At 47.9% G+C, this 13,887-nt stretch overlaps 1 protein-coding gene across 2 annotated transcripts in view; it reads right to left on the reverse strand.

The window, feature by feature from the left end:
- Positions 1–13,887, reverse strand: part of ANO3 (anoctamin 3) — a 1,013,249-nt gene that overhangs the window by 909,551 nt on the left and 89,811 nt on the right. The gene's annotated exons all lie outside the window — the stretch shown is intronic.

Consider the following 13,887-nt stretch of genomic DNA (forward strand, 5'->3'; position numbering starts at 1 on the left):
GAAACTTCACAATTTATTTGCTGTTAAAATGATGCTGACTTCCTGAGCTGTCACATTTGGTGATGTGACTTCCAGCTCTTTTCTTGCTGCTACAGTTCAAAGCACAGAGCATAGAGATTTCTTGTCTGTGCTTGGAACTCAACTAACAGGTATAATGTGAACAAGGGTTACCTATAACCGACTAAGTGAAAAAACCCTATTAAAATATAACTTTTATTAAGTAGAAAAATAACAATATAAAATTGCACAGATGTCCCCTATTATAAAGCCTAGTAAAAAAAACGGGCTATTGTATTGCTGGAAAGAGATAAGGTATAGCAGTCAAATCAAATCTAACCAGCTGAATCTGCCAATCCAATCATGTGGTCAGAAAAACCTGATTCATAGCAGTTAAAAACTGCACAATACTATTATAGCCCAAAAACCTCAAAAAACTGAAAAAAAGGGGAAATGGACGTAAAGAAGATGTATAAAAATTGATAATACGTGCTACCATCCGATAACAATTTCACTCAGCCGATGTGAAGAAAAGTGACCTGGCCCTATACAAAATGACTATCTGAACACCTACCTAGGTGCGGAGGTTGGCACCCTAAGAAATACGAGAATGGCGCCCCTGCTCGTGCGATGGCTATCCCTAATCTCCTATATCATCCTATAAGACGACAGATTAGAAACAGAGGGCCAGATGGCCTGTATCCATTTGCTTAGAATATCTTCATGAATGCAGTAAAGTAGATTTATACAATCATATATGCATGTGAGGAAAGGTAGAAAGTCCAGACATTCTGAATAGATGCATAACACTCACACAGTAGAACCAGTTACATATAAATTTGTAGCAAATTATGCCCTTTCCCAAAACCACTAAGTTATGTATATGAAGTATATATAAAAATTGTCACATCAAGTACCCAGGTAAAAAACTGCCTATTAGACACAATGATGAATCAATGGTAGGTAAACAGGAATGGCTAATCTGATAACAAATTGTCAGAAATCATGAAAGCAAACAAAGACACCACTGAATGTACCAGATTTTCAAGTCTCAGTGTAAATTAGTAGGGGTGCTACAGCCACTCCAGATATCAGATATATATCGTACCCCTAGTTTAACCCCTTTCTGCCATGGGACGTACTATCCCGTCCATGTGCCCTGGGACTTAATTCCCAGGGACGGGATAGTACGTCATGGCATTTAATGCGACATCGCGACTTCAGTCGCGATGATCGCATTAAAATTCCGACGCCATCCAACCTTATGGTAGATGGCCTTGGCATCCAGGGGTCTGTCGCCGCCCTCCCTTCCTCCCGATCACTGTGATTGGCTGTTGAAATCGAAACAGCCAATCACAGCGCTTCTCATTGTTTCAGCCAATCGGCGCGGCTGAAACAATGATGTTCTAGGCTGGGATCGAGTACCGATGTACTCGATCCTGGATCCGATGCCTGGCAATGCCAGGCACCGGCAAAACCCCCCCGGATTGGCGCGATCGCCGATCGCATCGATCGCGCCAATCGCAGGGCAAAGCGGCGCTATAGCCCTGCCAGTATCGGTCCGGATCGGTGCTGTGTTAGCACCGATCCTAGGCAGGGACCTGATACAGGCCCAGTAGGGTCTGCAGGAGCTGGTTGGCACGATCGAGTAGATAGCCGATCGCGCCAACCACAGGGCACAGCAGCTGTCACTCTGTGACCGCTCTGTGCCCTCCTGGTGACCTGGGCATGACCTGCCTTTGAATCGGAGCTGTGAGCTCCGATCCTAGGTGGTTGCCATGGTCACCAGGCAGTGCAGGGATTGGTGGATCGATATTATCATTCGATCCCACCAATGGCAGGTCACAGTAGCGATGTGACCGCTCTGTGACCTGCCCCTGACCTGCCTGTGACCTGTATGACAGCTCTGCAGGGGGTCCTCACACTAGCTGAGGATTCCCTAGAGAGCAGTCATACGTCTGGATCTCCTGGTGTGCTGGGTATTGTGGTGCCACAGCAGCTTGTAGCATCACAATACCTGCTAAAGAAAGAAGAAAGAAAACCCTACAACTGTAAGTATTGCCTGATCCCTGCCCAATCTAGCTTCACCCCCAAATCTAGCTTCATCCCCCCAATCTAGCTTCATCCCCCCAATCCCCCTTCCCCCACCCCCTCTTTTTACCCCCCTCCACCCCCATTTAGCAGCCGCCGAGCGTTGATTGGTGACGTAGTTCACCAATCAACACTCGTGCTTGCTTTTTGTCTCTAAGCCACCTTTGCGCCAGCTCCGTATTCGCATCCTACAGCCGCCAAACTTTGATATGTTGACATAGTTCACTTATCATAGCTTGTGCTTGCTGATTTCCTTTTTTTTTTCACCTCCTCTTTGCGCCACCTGACTACAAGCGTAAGTGCTAATCCCTGTCCGATCCCTCTTCATCCCCACCCTTCCCCCTTCCCCCTCTTTTTACCCCCTCAATCCCCCTTTGCGTCGCCTCTGTGCCCACATTTAGCAGCCCCCTTTGCGCCACTCCGTATTCGCATCCCACAGCCGCCAAACTGTGATAAGTGATATAGTTCACTTATCATAGCTTGTGCCTGCTGATTTCCTTTTTTTTCACCCCCTCTTTGCGCCACCTAACTACAAGTGTAAGTGCTAATCCCTGATCCCTGTCCGATCTCTCTTCATCCCCCCTTCCCCCACTTTTTACCCCCTCCATCCCCCTTTGCGCCGCCTCTGTGCGCACATTTAGCAGCCCCCTTAGCGCCAACTCCTTATTTGCATGGCACAGCCGCCAAACTGTGATAAGTGACATAGTTCACTTATCAGAGCTTGTGCCTGCTGATTTCCTTTTTTTCACCCCCCCTTGCACCACACCTGTACGCACACCCAGCAGCCGCCACTGAACTTTGATAAGTGACACCGTTCACTTATCAGAGCTAGGGCCTGCTGTTTTAGACTTTTCTTTTCACAGGTATTTTTCTCCCCATTTCCTTTCTTCTTTTAGCTTTTTCTTTACAGGATAGTGTGCACCAATCACTAGCTCCCCCACACCTACACATAGTTGTAAATAAAGTACACCCAAGCACCACTTTCACAAAAAATGTGCCACCCATCTCGTTCGTCCCAACAGCGCTATTCAATGGAGGAGGCATATTCTCACCTTGCCTCCGACACTGATAGCGAGGATGACGATCCGACTTTTCTTTATTTTTCGGATTCTTCATCCTCTTCCTCTTCCCCCTCCTCATCTTCCTCCTCTGGTCCTGCGGAACCGCCACACAGACGCTCCAGGACAGAAGATGAGGCAGCGCCCACCATGCCCGAAGCTGATTCAGCAGACCCTGTATGGACTTCGCCCCCAAAAAATTACGAGCCACTGATTCCTGATTTTGTGGCAGAATCAGGAATCAAGTTTGACACCACCGGCCTCACAGAAATAGACTTTTTCAAAGTCTTTTTCTCTGAGGATTTTGTTAACCTCATGGTGGAGCAAACTAATTTGTACGCTCGTCAATTTTTGGCGGAAAACCCGATTTCAACATATTCCAACTGGTCTCCTGTGGACGCAGTTGAAATGAGGCAGTTTTGGGGCCTGGTCCTCCACATGGGGATACTGAAGAAGCCGGAAATTCGGCAATATTGGAGTGTTGATATTTTATACAACACTCCAGTGTTCCGAATGGTCATGGTCCGGACGCGTTTTGAGGCCATCCACAAGTTTCTGCATTATACCGATAATGCACTTTGTCCCGCACAAGATGACCCCAACTTTGACCGTCTGTTCAAAGTTCGGCCGGTCATCGAACACTTCAACAAAAAGTTTGCTGAAGTGTACGTGCCTCAAAGGAACATCAGCGTGGATGAGTCCTTGGTCCATTTCAAGGTAAGGCTCGGATTCCGTCAATACATGCCCAGTAAGAGGGCCAGGTATGGAATCAAACTCTACAAACTTTGTGAGAGTACCTCAGGGTACACTCACAGGTTTAGAGTCTACGAAGGAAAGGACACCAGGACTGAACCCCCTGAGTGTCCCCCTGTCCTGGGAGTGAGTGGGAAAATTGTGTGGGATTTGATTCACCCACTGCTGGATAAAGGTTATCACCTCTACACTGATAACTTTTATACCAGCATCCCACTCTACAAATCCCTCTCTGCGTGAGGTACCGCAGCCTGCGGTACTGTCCGCAAAAATCAGAGAGGCCTTCCGAAGACGCTATTTGGGCAGATGCTCAGAAAAGGTGAGAGCAGAGCCCAATGTAGCGACCACCTGCTGGTGGTCAAGTACAAGGACAAGAGGGATGTCCATCTCTTGACCACCATACACGGTGATGGCAGCACCCTCTGCACTGTATGGGGTACCTCCACACAGGTCAGAAAACAGACCTGTGTAGTGGGGTACAACAAAAACATGGGGGGCGTTGATCTCTCCGATCAATACCTCCAACCGTACAATGCTCTCAGAAAGGCAAGGGCGTGGTACAAAAAGCTGGCCGTGCACATCGTACAAATGGCAATGCTCAACGCATTCCTGCTGTCACAATGTGCACACCCCACCGATACGTCGTACCTTCATTTCCAGGAGGTAGTGGTTAAGGCCCTGATGCTTGGCGCTCAGGAAGGAGCAGGTCCCAGTACTTCTGGAACTGAAGGTGCTCGTATCGTACCAGGTCAGCATTTTCCGGGGGTGGTCCCGTCAACTGGTAGAAAAGGTAAGCCGCAAAAAAGGTGCCGAGTGTGTTACAAAAAGGGAATACGCAAGGACACCATTTACCAGTGCGACACCTGCCCCGAAAAACCTGGCCTGTGTATGAAGGATTGCTTCAAATTGTACCACACCTCCATGCACTACTAATTTACATTAGTGTAGTTGGGGGCACATCTAGATTTGTTCTTTGGGGGTCCAGTATACAAAATGATGTCTCATGTGGGTTTTTTTCCTGTTTAGGCACATCAGGGGCTCTGCAAACGGAACATGACACCAGCAGACCCATCAAATTCTGCATTCCAAAACGTCACTACTTCCCTTTCGAGCCCCGACATGTGCCTAAACAGTTTTTTCCCACATGTGGGGTACCAGCGTACTCAGGTCAAATTGGACAACGTCTTTGGGGGTCCAATTTCTCCTGTTACTCTTGGGAAAATTAAAAATTGGGGACTAAAAATAATTTATGTGGAAACAAAATAGGATTTTATATTTTCACGCCCGGGCATTATAAACTTTAGCGAAACACTTGGGGGGTTCAAAGTGCTTACAACACATCTAGATAAGTTCCTTAGGGGGTCTAGTTTCCAAAATGGGGTCACTTGTGGGGGGTTTCCACTGTTTAGGTACATCAGGGGCTCTGCAAACGGAACATGATGCCCGCAGACCATTCCATCAAAGTCTGCATTCCAAAACGTCATTACTTCCCTTTCGAGCCCTGCCGTGTGCCCAAACAGTGTTTCTCCCCCACATATGGGGTATTAGCGCACTCAGGACAAATTGGACAACAACTTTTGGGGTCTAATTTCTCCTGATACTCTTGGGAAAATAACAAATTGGGGACTAAGAGATCATTTTTGTGGAAAAAAAAATTAATATATTTTTTTTTCACGCCCGGGCATTCTAAGCTTTAGCGAAACACTTGGGGGGTTCAAAGTGCTTACAACACATCTAGATAAGTTCCTTAGAGGGGTATAGTTTCCAAAATGGGGTCACTTGTGGGGGGTTTCCACTGTTTAGGCATATCATGGGCTCTCCAAACGGAACATGGCGTCCGATTTCAATTTCAGCCAATCTTAGGTTGAAAATGTCAAACGGCGCCTCTTTCCCTTCCGAGCCCTGCCGTGTGCCCAAACAGTGTTTTTCCCCCACATATGGGGAATCAGCGCACTCAGGACAAATTGGAAAACAATTTTTGGGGTCCAATTTCTCCTGATACCCTTGGGAAAATACCAAATTGGGGACTAAACGATCATGTTTGTGGAAAAAATATGATTTTTTATTTTTACGCCCAGGCGTTATAAACTTCTGTGAAGCCCTTGGGGGTTCAAAGTGCTCACCACACATCTAGATGAGTTCCTTAGGGGGTCTAGTTTCCAAAATGGGGTCACTTTTGGGGGGTTTCCACTGTTTAGGCATATCATGGGCTCTCCAAACGGAACATGGCGTCCGATTTCAATTTCAGCCAATTTTAGGTTGAAAATATCAAACGGCGCTCTTTCCCTTCCGAGCCCTGCTGTGTGCCCAAACAGTGTTTCTCCTCCACATATGGGGTATCAGCGCACTCAGGACAAATTGGACAACAACTTTTGGGGTCCAATTTCTCCTGTTACCCTTAGGAAAATAAAAAAATGTTGCTAAAATATCATTTTTGTGACTAAAAAGTTAAATGTGAATTTTTTCCTTCCACGTTGCTTCTGCTCCTGTGAAACACCTGAAGGGTTAATAATCTTCTTGAATGTAGTTTTGAGTAGCTTGAGGGGTGCAGTTTTTAGAATGGTGTCACTTTTGGGTATTTTCTGCCATATAGACCCCTCAAACTGACTTTGAATGTGAGGTGGTCCCTAAAAAAAATGGTTTTGTAAATTTTGTTGTAAAAATGAGAAATCGCTGGTCAACTTTTAACCCTTATAACTTCCTAATAAAAAAAAATTTTGTTTCCAAAATTATGCTGATGTAAAGTAGACATATGGGAAATGTTATTTAGTAATTACTTTGTGTCACATATTTCTCTATTTTAAGGGCATAAAAATTCAAAGTTGGAAAATTGCAATATTTTCAAAATTTTTTCCATATTTCTGTTTTTTTCATAATTAAACGCAAGTTATATGAATGAAATTTTACCACTATCATGAAGTACAATATGTCACGAGAAAACAATCTCAGAATCGCCTAGATCCGTTGAAGCGTTCCAGAGTTATGACCTCATAAAGGGACAGTGATCAGAATTGTAAAAAATGGCCCGGTCATTAACGTGCAAACCACCCTTGGGGCTTAAGGAGTTAAATCACCAGATTCTGACAACAATAAGCCCATTCATGGGGAAAAAAAAACAAAAACAGTACTTATCTCTGAATATATACTCCTTCATAATGATATCCATAAGGTCCATGATAACATCATTCCTCAGATATAGTCCGCACACTCTCAACGCGTTTCCCCCTACTGCGGGTTCATCAGGAGAGATGCATATTGGTCAGAGCGGTCTGGCAGTGGAGACTAATCCAATTGATGAGGCTGCCTGTATGTTGTAATACTTCATGTGCTGAATTTGCTTTGTATCAAACATAGTGTGACCAGCTGAGACATGTTCAAATAGTTAAACAACAAAAGAAGAAAAGCTGTGTCCAACATTCAGGGGGTTTTCCATGCACACACATTATTAATGCATTCTAATGGCTATCAAAGATGAAGAAACTTCACAATTTACTTGCTGTTAAAATGATGCTGATTTCCTGAGCTGTCACATTTGGTGATGTGACTCCCAGCGCTTAAAGCCCCCGTTACACACTGCGATATCGCTAGCAATATCGCTGTAAAGTCACCGATTTTGTGACGTTGCAGCGATATTGCTAGCGATATCGCTGCATGTGATACTTACCTCCGACCGGCTCCCCCGCTGGTTATCGCTGATCGTGCGAGAAGCTCCTGGAGCATTCCTCGTCGGTCACTTCCTGCGGCGTTTCCTGTGGCGCCGACGAGCGACACATCGAGCCGGGCGGGAGGACGCAGGATCGCTGCGTCTGACAGGTAAGTAGCGATCCCCGTCCCCAGCGATGTCGCTGGTGAGATCTGCCTGTGTGGCAGCTCACTAGCGACCACCTAGCGATGCACCAGCGATCCTGACCGCGTCATATCGCTGGTCGGGATCGCTGGTGCATCGCTAGGTGTAACGGTACCCTTACTTGCTGCTACAGTTCAAAGATCCGAGCATAGAGATTTCTTGTCTGTGCTTGGAACTCCTCAACCATTAACTCTGCAGTGAGCTCTTCAAGAAGGGCCTGGTTGCCCTTTTTGAAAATATATTACAAGTTATCGGCACTAGATTCTGTGATGGGACGTTAATCCAGGGAGCTAGTCTACTTGACGTATTTGGAGTCTGGAGGAAATTTCCAACTACTATGGCGCTATTAGTGTCTGCACATGGGAGGGTTTGCCATCCTCTGCATCAACAGGTTAAGGGCCCCGTCACACATAGCGACTCACCAGCGATCTCGACAATGATATAAACTTGTCAGGATCACTGGTGTGTCACTACATGAATGCTGGTGAGCTGCCAAACAGGCAGATCTCAGCAGCGATAAGGACAGCGACACGCGGGTAACAAGCGAAGCACGTCGTTTAGTTACCTGCAGTGTACGTTAAGATACCAGCACGCTGCACAGCAGGAATCCAGAGCCATGCAGCCACTGGTCTCCAATTCCCCTCCGACCTCTCAGGGACCTGCACAGCAATCTCGGCAATCCAGACGCCCTGCTCAGACCAGTTCTCTGGGTCTGGTTGTTGCTGCCACCTCTGGACCAGCAATAGTAGCGCAGCCTGCTCTGCAGCATGCCTCTCCAGAGGCTAAGTCCTCTTGCTGCGCTACTGGGCATGCTCACGAGACGATCTCCCAGTGGAGATTGGGAGTTACATGCTCAGGTCCTTCTCCTGATCTGACTGGTCCATCTCAGAGATCTGGAAGGTCCCAGAAGCGCACGGCTATAAAAGGCCCGCATGGCCGCTCGGCCATGCGCTAGTATAGACTCTAATTGCTATCTGTGTGAATGATGATGAATGCATGTGCCTTCGAATGACTCATTAAGATCCCCTCCCTCTGATATTACGTGTGTGGATAGGGACTTAGTCATAGAGTCAGCGTCAGTCAGTGGTGCGCTACAGGCCACAGTTCACATCTTACAGCACTAGCGTCCGACAGTGCGCCCCCTCTTTGGCATTGTCGTGTGGCGGCTGAGTCAGTCGCCACGCTGCAGTCAGCAGCACTTATTGGCGTCAGCGGTAGCGACGCCGCACGCACGGTAGGTCTAGACGGACATTGACCATGAGTCTTGGGCCTAGTCCTGTGACCGTATACCGTGTGTGCACACCGCTGAGACCTGTGAGGTCAACAGGCTCGCCAGTAGGGATGAGCGATATTGCCCAATATCGTATCGGAATTCCGATTTCCGAAAATATCGGATATCGGAATTTCCGATTTCCGATATCAGTGCAAGTCAATGGGAGAAAAAAATCGGAATTACAAAATGACCACTACAGTGCTATATAATGGATAAAATGGAGGGGAAACACCTCAGGATAATGGGGAAGGAGTTTGCAGAGGCAGAGGAGCAAAAAAATCACTAGAAAATCCACAGAGCGAAAGCTGTAGCAGGAAAACTGGTCGCCATCTTCTTAACAGCGGTGTTTTTTCTTTGGGTTAGGATTAGTTGGGGTAGGGTTAGGGTTTATGGTTAGTAGGGTAAGGGTTAGGGTTAGTTAGGGTAATGCTTATGGTTAGTAGGGTTAGGGTTAGGGGCTAGGGTTATTAGGGTTAGGGGTTATGGTTATGGTTAGTAGGGTTAGGGGTTAGGGTTAGTAGGGTTATGGTTATGGGTTAGGATTATGAATGAGTCACCGTAGGAGGAAAAAACAGAAATACTAGCTAAGTCCAGAAAACCAGAGAAGTTGGCAGCTATTGGATTGCAGACCCCTGAACCTATCAACAACAACTAGCAGTAGCCGTGGGGGGTTCCTACGGTGCCCTAGACCCCTCGAACACAGCCGGAGAACTACATAGCCTAAAGACAGAAAGGGAAATCTAAACTGCCCCAGAGCAGACCCCAAAGCAATAGGCAGTCCCCAACATATAATGACGGTGAAGCAAGATGAAAAAACACTCACACAGAGAGAAAGATAGGCTGAGCAAATGATGGGGCCCAAGCTAACTAGATAGGACAGGATAGAAAAGCTGCTGTCTGTAATCCGCCAAAATCCTATCAAAACAAGAGCCAACAGCTGATAGGGAAAAAACCCTGAAGAGGCTAGGCTTCAAAAAGACTATATCAGTACTCAGGTATTTTCAGTAGACAGAGCAAAATGGAATTCTGCTCACCCCAGCAGGGAATGGCAGAAATCAAGGAAAACAATGCAAAACAAAACCAAAACACAAATGCAAAAAGTAGAGCAGAAAACTTAGCTTTTGAGGAGCAGGAATCAGACTGGTCTCCTAGAATCCCTCAGAGAGATCACCAGCAAGGCAGAAGGGTGTCGGCTGCCTTATATCCAGTCAGTAATTCCCATCACCCAGTCATCATCATCCTGCCCAGGTGCTTGGTAATCAGCCTCACTACCTTCCTCTTCACCAGAAGAGGGAGTTCATCAGACCTCAATGGTGAAGGGGAAAATGAACTCACAACAGGTTAGGGTTTAGGTTTAGGGTTAGTGGTTAGGGTTAGTGGTAGGGGTTAAGGGTTAAGGGTTAGGGATAGTTAGGGTTAGGGTTAGTGATTTTACATTATTAAATTAAAACTGCCGGTGGTGGTGTCAATATGCCCTTTGACTGACATGTGTCCGCGTTCAGCTCACCTTGCTTTGCAGGGAGTTTCCAGGAGCACTATGTGGATTAACGGATACACTCGCTTTAAACCATGCTTAGTCTTCTTCTGCTGATTATATTATTGTTATTCAGTAATTATGCATATTGATATTCTGCTTTTGGTTCATGTACATCTGCTCCCACTGCTTCCTAAACCTCCGTCTATGGTTATTCTGCTATTGGCTGGTCGCAGAATGTCCCAAACCCAGAGGAAATACGCAGAAGTAACAGTAGGCACAGGAACTTGAGAGAACCAGCTGGTGAGTCTGGAACCTGTATAGGCAGCAGAAATCAGCATAAGAGCCAATGGAACTAACGGGCACCAGCTGACGTTACCAGAGCCCGTTAACTAAGCAGGAGGTACCTGTGCCAGAATGCACTACCATGGACCAGCAGACGTTACTGGAACTCGGATACCACAAAGGAGGGACCTAAGCCATTTACTCTACTGAGAACCAGCTGACGTTACTGGAACCCAGATAAGCAGCAGAAGATAAAAGGATAAAAGTGCCAGTGGCTGTACTGGGCAACAACTGACATTACTGTAGCCCGGATACCACAATGTAGTAGCAACATAAGCCAAAAGCACTGCCGAGGAGCCCAAACCCCCCCCCACAAAGACGCAAGTTCAAGAGCAAAAAGACAGGAGTCTGGGGACATCTCCATATGTCTTCTTGTCTTGGGTCTTCTGCATCTGTCTTCCTGTCTTGGGTCTTCTGCATCTGTCTTCCTGTCTTGGGTCTTCTACAGGAGTTATGTCTTCTCGGCAGAAGGTGCAAGAGCCACATTTGCCCCCGCAACCCGGACACAGCCTTCTTTACTCCACAGTCGCAGGAGGGGAGGAGCAGGGCCTACTGGCTCTGTCGAGACCAGCTTTGAGCTCCAGGTCCCGGAGTCCACGTAGGGGGCTCCTACACTGCCGACACCACGGAAAACATTAAACTGAGCCAGAATGATGTATGGCGGGGGCGTGGAACAGTGCGGTGGACACAACCGTGTAACAATGAGCGTTGTCGAAACATGGTTTGGAGCAGGAGGTACCCGTGCCCTTGGGCACTCCCGAGAACCAGCTGGCGATGCTGGAACTCGGTTTACCCCTCGGGGGAGGCACCTGTATCCACACTTCACTGCCAAGAAACAGCCGGCGTAGCTGGATCCCGCCTCTTGTGTTTCTGCCTATAGGTGTTTGGCATCTGTCGCCCTTTTTTTCCACTTTGGTCTAACGAGGTACAGCTGGCGGTACTGTTGCCCAGAAACACAGCATGCTGTAAAAATGGCACTCACGGAAATGGGCACTAGTTGGCGGTACTAGAGCCCAGAAACACGGCATACTGTGAAAGTGGCAGTCATGGAAATGGGCACTAACTGGCAGTACTAGACCTCAGAAGCACGGCATGCTGTGAAATCAGCAGTCACGGAAATGGGTACTTGCTGGCGGTAGTAGAGCCCAGAAACATGGCATGCTGTGAAAGTGGCAGTCACAGAAATGGGCACTAGCTGGCAGTACTAGAGCCCAGAAACACGGCATGCTGTGAAATCAGCAGTCACGGAAATGGGCACAAGCTGGCGGTACTAGAGCCCATGGAAAACAGTATGAGGTGAAAGAGTCTGTCACAGAACCAGGTGCTAGATGTTGGTAGTAGAGGCCAGAGCACGGGCATAACAGTTGACGCTGTGTGCAACATAGGCACATGACAGAGCATGCATACTGCTACCAACCATGCATGTAACCTGTCTACTCTGGCCCAGGGCAGCAAAGGTCACCAGAAATCCAGGCCTGGTTCATTTTTACGAATGTAAGCCGGTCCACAATTGCCGCGGATAGTCTGGTAGGTTGGTCTGTTAGTACATTGCCAGCTGCACTAAAGACGCATTCAGAAATCACACTGGCACCAAGACAAGCCAGGACCTCCAAGGCATACTGGCTAAGCTTGGGTCATGTATCCAACTTGGAGACCCAAAACTTGAAGGGGGCAGATCCATCCTGAAGCACACTGACAGGGGTGGAGAGGTATTGTGCCACCATGTCACGGTAACGTTGCCTCCTAGTGCGTTGCACTGTCTGTGCTGATGGTGCCCGAACTGTTTGCGGGTTCAGAAACCGTTGGAACAGGTTGGGTATACTGAACCTGTCAGTAGCAGATGTACTGCTTCTGCTACCAGCTTCTGAATGGATTCCGCTGGGCCCAGGACACAATGAGATGCCTGCTAGTGCACGCGCATCACTGCTATGCGGTGGAAAAGAGTACATGAGTGAATTAACCAGTGCGTCTTAGTACTCCTGCAAGAGCTTTGTACCAACCGGGCCGATGAAGATTGCCTGGTTGGTGCAAGTGTCTCATCATACTCCTCCTCCTCCTGAGAAACCTCATCCCTTAGTCCTTTAAGTGATGATTCTATAAGGCATATAAGGGGAATAGTCAGGCTGAGTAGGTCAGCATCCGCGCTCACCATCAGAGAGGAGTCCTCGAAGCACTTCAAAATGGTGCATATGTCCTTCATGGATGCCCACTCTGTGGTTGTAAAGTGGGAGAGCTGAGATGTGTGTCGCCTACTTTGCGCCTGATGCAGCTGCAACTCCATAATTGCAGGTTGCTGCTCTCACAACCTCTGTAGCATATGCAAAGTCGAATTCCACCTGGTGGGGAGGTCAACAATGATGCGGTGGTCGGGCAGGCCCAATCTGCGCTGCATGGCTGAAAGGCGCGATGCAGCCATGCTTGAACGCCGCAAATGAGACCACTCGTATCTGACTTTGTGCAGCAGCTCCTCAGTGTCAGAATAGTTCCTAAGGAAACTCTGCATCACCAAGTTTAGGACATGGGCAAGGCATGGAATGTGAGTCAGACCACCTAGGCCCAGAGCCGCGACCAGGTTTCGGCCATTGTCACACACCACCATACCTGGCTGGAGGATGAGCGGCGCAAGCCACATGTCACTCTGCTCCTTGAGCGTGCTCCACAGCTCGGTTGCGGTGTGGCTAACATCACCCAGATAAACCAATTTCAACATGGCCTGTTGATGTTTGGCCGATGCAGTGCTGAAATCGGTTGTTGTGGTACCTCTGGGTGCAGGCGAGTCTGACGAGGAGTATGAGGAGGAGTCAATTTGTATGGAGGAGAGGCCTGCAATCGGTGGAGTTGGCAGGACCCGCGCACTTGCACTGTCTACTTCAGTTCCAGGCTCAACTACATTTACCCAATGGGCGGTGATGGAAATGTATCGTCCCTGGCCATGCTGACTGGTCCACGCGTCGGTGGTCAGGTGGAACTTGCTACTAACTGCATTTTGTAGCGCATGCTTAATTTTACGCTCCACATGCTGTTGCAGGGTGGGGTCGGCTTGCCTGCT

Source organism: Dendrobates tinctorius, unplaced genomic scaffold (genome assembly GCF_039654945.1).
Source record: "Dendrobates tinctorius isolate UK_male_01 unplaced genomic scaffold, ASM3965494v1 ptg000037l, whole genome shotgun sequence".
In the NCBI taxonomy this organism is placed as follows: domain Eukaryota; kingdom Metazoa; phylum Chordata; class Amphibia; order Anura; family Dendrobatidae; genus Dendrobates; species Dendrobates tinctorius.